Raw genomic sequence first — 6,000 nt, 5'->3', positions numbered from 1 at the left:
TATAGTAAATATGTCACTGGGGCTTTGTCCTTGAGGTAACCCAGTGACTACTACATGATGATTCATGGGAGAAGGTGCTTTCAGGTATAATATCCAACCAATAGGTATGGATGCACCTTATGGACACCTGTAGTCTTTGCCACTTCACATCAACTCTCAGGAACTTAGAGACAAATGTCTTTTCCACCTCTAGCACATGGCAAGAGTGCCACATCCCCAAATTTGTGAGTTAACCTCCCTTTCCAGTCACAGAGAAGTCTTCTAGCTTTAGTTTTCATTGCCTTCCTTTTTTCACCTGCTTTTAGTTGTTCTTGCTATATTATATAGGAATACATGTATGATTTGTGTAATTGTATGCTTCTCCAGCTTAGGGCATAGACATAGATATGGTATCATCTCTTCTATTTTTTCAGTTCATTATTTGAACACCATCCACTTACTACTAGCAGAATGTCCATCTTGACGGCTTCCTCATTCCTGAATCCTTAGCATTTAAATGAAGAAGTGAACATTTTTAATCCTTCCTCTAATTGCTGAATAAACAGAGAATTGTGGTGGCTGAGTGGTATGCTGAGTTGTTGTTGTGGCCACTGCCATGGGGTGTCCCTCCTGGTCCTTCACAGAAAACTGCTGTGTTCAAGATCCCTGCCAGGATCTCGGCGTGTTCCACCAAAGACCTCAGGTTTGTTCTTTTAATTCACTATCATGAATTGCCAATTCATTCTCAAAGCATGACAAAAGCTAGGGTACCAGTCATCAGCACACACCATGCTGGGCCAGTCTCCCTACCACAGCAAAACTCCTGGGACCTTGGGATGAGCCTGGGTCATCAGCTCAGGATAACATTCCCTTTTCTGATCTCTACCACCAAGAAATTCTTTTATGGAGCCCCTTGCTTTCTTTCTTGCTGGAGAACTTTGGCCAGGGCTTCGAATCTCAGGGAGAAATGTGTAAGGTTCTAATACCATCCTTCCCAGAGGGCCATGAGCTCCTAATGCAAATAAGTGTTCCCCATTTCAGAGCTATCATCCCGCTGAGGGCCAGTGGAGCTCTCCAACATCAGTGCCTGGCTGACCTCACACATCTTGCAAGTGGTCCTGAACTTTGAGCCATCTGGCCTTGTGCAGCTTGGGTGCCAATAGCTACATTTAGCACTGTTCACTCACTTATCCGTTGGTGACTATTTGGTAGGTGCCTACTATGTGTGTATGTGTCAGGGCTGAGGATGCAGCCTCTGGTGGGAATGGCCCCCAGCCCTTAAATGGCCCCCAGCCCTTAAGAAGCTTACAATCTAGTGGGAGAATACAGGCAATGAGGTATTAAAAGTAAAGCATTTACAAACTTTGGTAAGTGTGAGGATGAATAGAAGAAATGATTAGGGGCTCCATTCTGGGTAATTGGTTAGCCCCATGCAGAGTTCCCAGAAGCTGAAAAGTTCAGTAGAAGTGGAAAGCAGGAAGAACTTGCAGAGGTTTCTGCCACACAAGGGGAGACTGTTTCCAAAGGAATAACCAGGCATTCTTCCATATAGAATAAGCCAGAAGCCTTTAATGAGGTTTATTCTTATTGCCTTTGAAACAAAAGTTAAAGAAGTAATAACAGTATGGCTCAAAGTGGCCTCGGAGGCCTTGTAGTCCAACACCATCTTTTCTTTGGGAGAGGGTGATAACCGACATCTAGAGAAGGGAAATAACCAGGTCAAAGTCACACAGAAAGTGATGGAAAAATTAATCTTATCTTCCACACCAGAAGAAGGCCAGGTCTTCCATTGTTACAAAACCTTGGGCCTCAAAACAAGAGAAGAGTCTTCCATGAGACTTCACCATGAAGAAAGCAAAGTGATCAACTTTCCCTCTTTGTGTGGATGACCCTCTTAATCTTTTAACTCTAAGGTAATAAGCACGAAGACATAAAACTAAGTTGCTATTTGATGACAGTATCATGCTTTCAGACCAGTTCTAAGATCACTTACCTTCAGATCGCTTGTAAAGTAAATAGAGGTTGAGTATCCCTTACCCAAAATCCTTCAGACCAGAAATGTTCTTTTTGAACATTTTCAGATTTTGAAGTATTTGCATTATACTTATTTATTGAGTATCCCTAATCCTAAAATCTAAAGTGCAAAATGCTCCAATAAGCATTTTCTTTGAGTATCAGGTCAGAGCTCCAAAAGTTTCAAATTTTTTTTAGAATTTTGGATTTTGGACTTTTGGATTAGGGATACTCAACCTGTAGTAAATGTCCTTATGGCTATGACATTATTGGTTGGATTTCTCTTACATGCAGCCATAAGCATTCCCAACTGATAAAGGTTCTTTTAGGGATACTTGTCCTATTAAGCTCTTAATACATTAACTGTTACCAGGACAGTAGGAACATTGTACAGATTTGATCAATAAATAGGTAAATATTTTTTCAGATAAAATTCACATAACAGTAAATGCATCATTTTACCCATTTTAAAATGTACAATTCTGTGGTTTTTAGTACATTCACAATGCTGTACATCCATTACCACTATGTAATTGCAGAACATTTTCATCATTCCAAAAAGAAACCCAAATCCATTAAGCAGTCACATCCTATTTCCCCACACCCAACCCAGCCCTTGGCAGCCACTAATTTCCCTGTCCTTTATAGGCTTGCCTATTCTGGACATTGCATATAAATGGAATCATGTAATATGGGACCTTTTGTGTCTGGCTTTTTACAATTAGCATAATGTTTCCAAAGTTTATCCATGATGTCACATCTACTCAACTGACAATGATTTGGCATATGATTTTTCACTTTACAATGGTGGGAAAGTGATATGCATTCAGTAGAAACTGTACTTCAAGGTAAGGTAGGCTAAGCTATAATATTCTGTAGGTTAGGTATATGAAATGCCTTTTGGACTTAAGATATTTTCATTTACGATGAGTTTATCAGGAGGTAGCTCTACTATAATTCGAGAAGCATCTGTGTTTGTCCTTTTTAGGGCTGAAGAATCTATTGTATGGACATATCGGATCAGGTTGAGTCATTCATCAGTTGATGGGCATATGGGTTGTTTCCATTTTGGAGGTATTAAAATGGAGGCTGCTATGAGCCCTTGTGTACAAGTTTTTGTTTGAACGTATGTTTTCAATGATCTTGGGAATCTAGGAATGTAATTGCTGGGTTGTATAGCAATGCTATGTTTAATTTTTTTGAGGAAGAGCCAAGCTATTTTCTGCAGCAGTTGCATTATCTTACAATCCTAACAACAATGTATGAAGGTTCCAATTGCTTCACATCCTCACCAACACTTGTTATTTCTCTTTTTAAATTTTAGCCATCCTAGTGGGTGTGAAGTGGTATCTCATTGTAGTTTTGGTTGGCTTTTCCCTATGTCTAATGATGTTGAACATTGTTCTCAAGTGCAATATGGACATTTGCATATTTTCTTTGGAGAGATGTCAATTCTAGTAATTTGCTGAATTTTAAATTGGGTTGTCTTTTTCTAATTGAGTTTTAGGGGTTCTTTTTATATTCTGGATATTAAATCCAATATATGATTTGCCAGTGTTTTGTCTCATTCTGTTTTTTGTCTTTTCACTTTCTTAATATTTTCTTTTGGTGCATGGAAGTTTTTAATTTTGATGAAGTTCATCCAATTTTCTATTTTTTTCTTTTTTTGACTTGTACGTTTGATGTCACATTTAAGAAATCCAAGGTCATGAGGTTTTATACCTTTTTTTCTAAGAGTTTTATAATTTTAGCTTTTATATGTAGGTCTTTGATCTATTTTGAGTTACTTTTTGTATATGGTATAAGGTCAAGAGACAAATTAATTCTTTTTCATGTGGATATTCAGTTTCCTCGGTGCCATTTGTCTTTGATTTGTTTTGCTTTGTTTTCTTTGAAACAAGGTCTTTCTCTGTTGCCTAGGCTGGAAGGTAGTGGTGTGACACTGTAGCTTCAACCTCCCGGGCTAAAGCAGTCCTCCCACCTTGGCCTCCCAAAGTGCTGAGATTACAGATGTGAGCCACTGTACCCAAGCCCATTTGTTGAAAAGACTATTCTTCCCCATTGAATAGTGTTGGCACCTTTGTTGAAAATCAATTCACTAGAGATGTATGGGTATAATTCTGGACTCTCAATCCCATCCCATTTATCAGTGGGGCTGGCATTACACCCATACCTCACTGTTTTCAGACTATAGCTCTGTAGTAAGTTTTGAAATCAGAAAATATGAGGTTTTCCTCCCAATATTGTTTTAGCTATTTTGTGTCCCTTAAAATTCCACATAAATTTTAAGATCAGCTTGTTCATTTCTGCAAAGAAAACAATCTCACTGGAATTTTGATAGGTGCTATGATCTGAATGTTTCTGTCCTCCCCTTCACTCACCCTCTACCCCACCTCCCTTGCAGTTCATTTATTGAAATTCTAACCTCCGAATGATGGTATTCAGAGATGGGGCCTTTGGGAGCTGATTAGGCCATGAAGCCTCTGTCCTCATGACTGGTATTAGCACTCTTATAAAAGATAACTCCCAGAGCTAGCTCTTCCTTTCCACTGAGGACACTGCAAGAAGGCACCATCTATGAGCCAGAAAGTGAGCCCTCACCAGACATTGAATGTGCCTTGATTTTGGACTTCCCAGTCTCCAGAACTGTGAGAAAGAAATTTCTGTTGTTTATTAGTGACCCAGTTTATGGTATTTTGTTATAGCAGCTCAGATGAACTAAGAAAATAGGCATTGCATTAAATCTGTAGATTGGTTTCAGTAGTATTTCCATGTTAACAATATTGTCTTCCAATCTATGAACACAGGATGTCTTTCCATTTATTTAGGCATTTTTAATTTCTTTAAACAATGCTTTATAGTTTTAGTGTACAAGTCTTAGATTTCCTTAATTAAATTTATTCCTAAGTATCTCATTCTTTTTGATGTTATTGTAAATACAATTATTTTCTTAATTTTATTTCCAGATTGTTCATTGCTAGAGTATAGAAATACTACTGATTTTGTATATTGGTGCAAAAGTAATTGCAGTTTTTGCATTGTTGAAATTTGCCTTTTGATATTGGAATACTATTCTTAAATAAATATGATTATGTTATACATCATTTTAATGCACATTTCTCACTTTATGTTTTTTGCTAATTACTTATTACTTGCTATTTATTTTATATTTATTTTAGACTGTGGAAATGATGTTAGACAAAAAACAAATTTGAGTGATCTTATTTGAGTTCAAAATGGGTCGTAAAGCAGCAGAGACAACTCACAACATCAATGATGCATTCAGCCCAGGAACTGCTAACAAACGTACCGTGCAGTGGTGGTTCAAGAAGTTTTGCAAAGGAGAGGAGAGCCTTGAAGATGAGAAGTGTAGTGGCCAGCCATCGGAAGTTGACAACAACCAATTGAGGGCAATCGTGGAAGCTGATCCTCTTACAACTGCATGAGAGATTGCTGAAGAACTCAACATCAACCATTCTATGGTTGCTGGGCATTTGAAGCAAATTGGAAAGGAGAAAAAGCTTGATAAGTGGGTGCCACATGAGCTGAGTGAAAATTTTAAAAATTGTCATTTTGGAGTGTCATCTTCTCTTACTCCATGCAAAAACAAAGAACCATTTCTTGATCCAGTTGTGATGTGCAATGAAAAGTGGATTTTAGGCCGGGCGCAGTGGCTCATGCCTATAATCCCAGCACTTTGGGAGGCTGACGGGGGCAGATCACCTAAGGTCAGGAGATTGAGACCAGCCTGGCCAACATGGTGAAACCCCGTCTCTACTAAAAATACAAAAATGAGCCAGGGGTGGTGGTGCACACTTGTAATTCCAGCTACTCAGGAGGCTGAGGCAGGAGATTCACTTGAATTCGGAAAGTGGAGGTTGCAGTGAGTGGAAATCGCACCACTGCACTCCAACCTGGGAGACAGAGCAAGACTCCATCTCAAAAAAAAAAAAAAAGAAAGAAAGTTAAAAGAAAAGTGGATTTTATGTGAAAACTGGCAATGACCAG

This window comes from Hylobates moloch, unplaced genomic scaffold, assembly GCF_009828535.3.
Source record: "Hylobates moloch isolate HMO894 unplaced genomic scaffold, HMol_V3 SCAFFOLD_3, whole genome shotgun sequence".
In the NCBI taxonomy this organism is placed as follows: Eukaryota; Metazoa; Chordata; class Mammalia; order Primates; family Hylobatidae; genus Hylobates; species Hylobates moloch.
Note: the sequence above shows the minus strand (reverse complement) of the source record.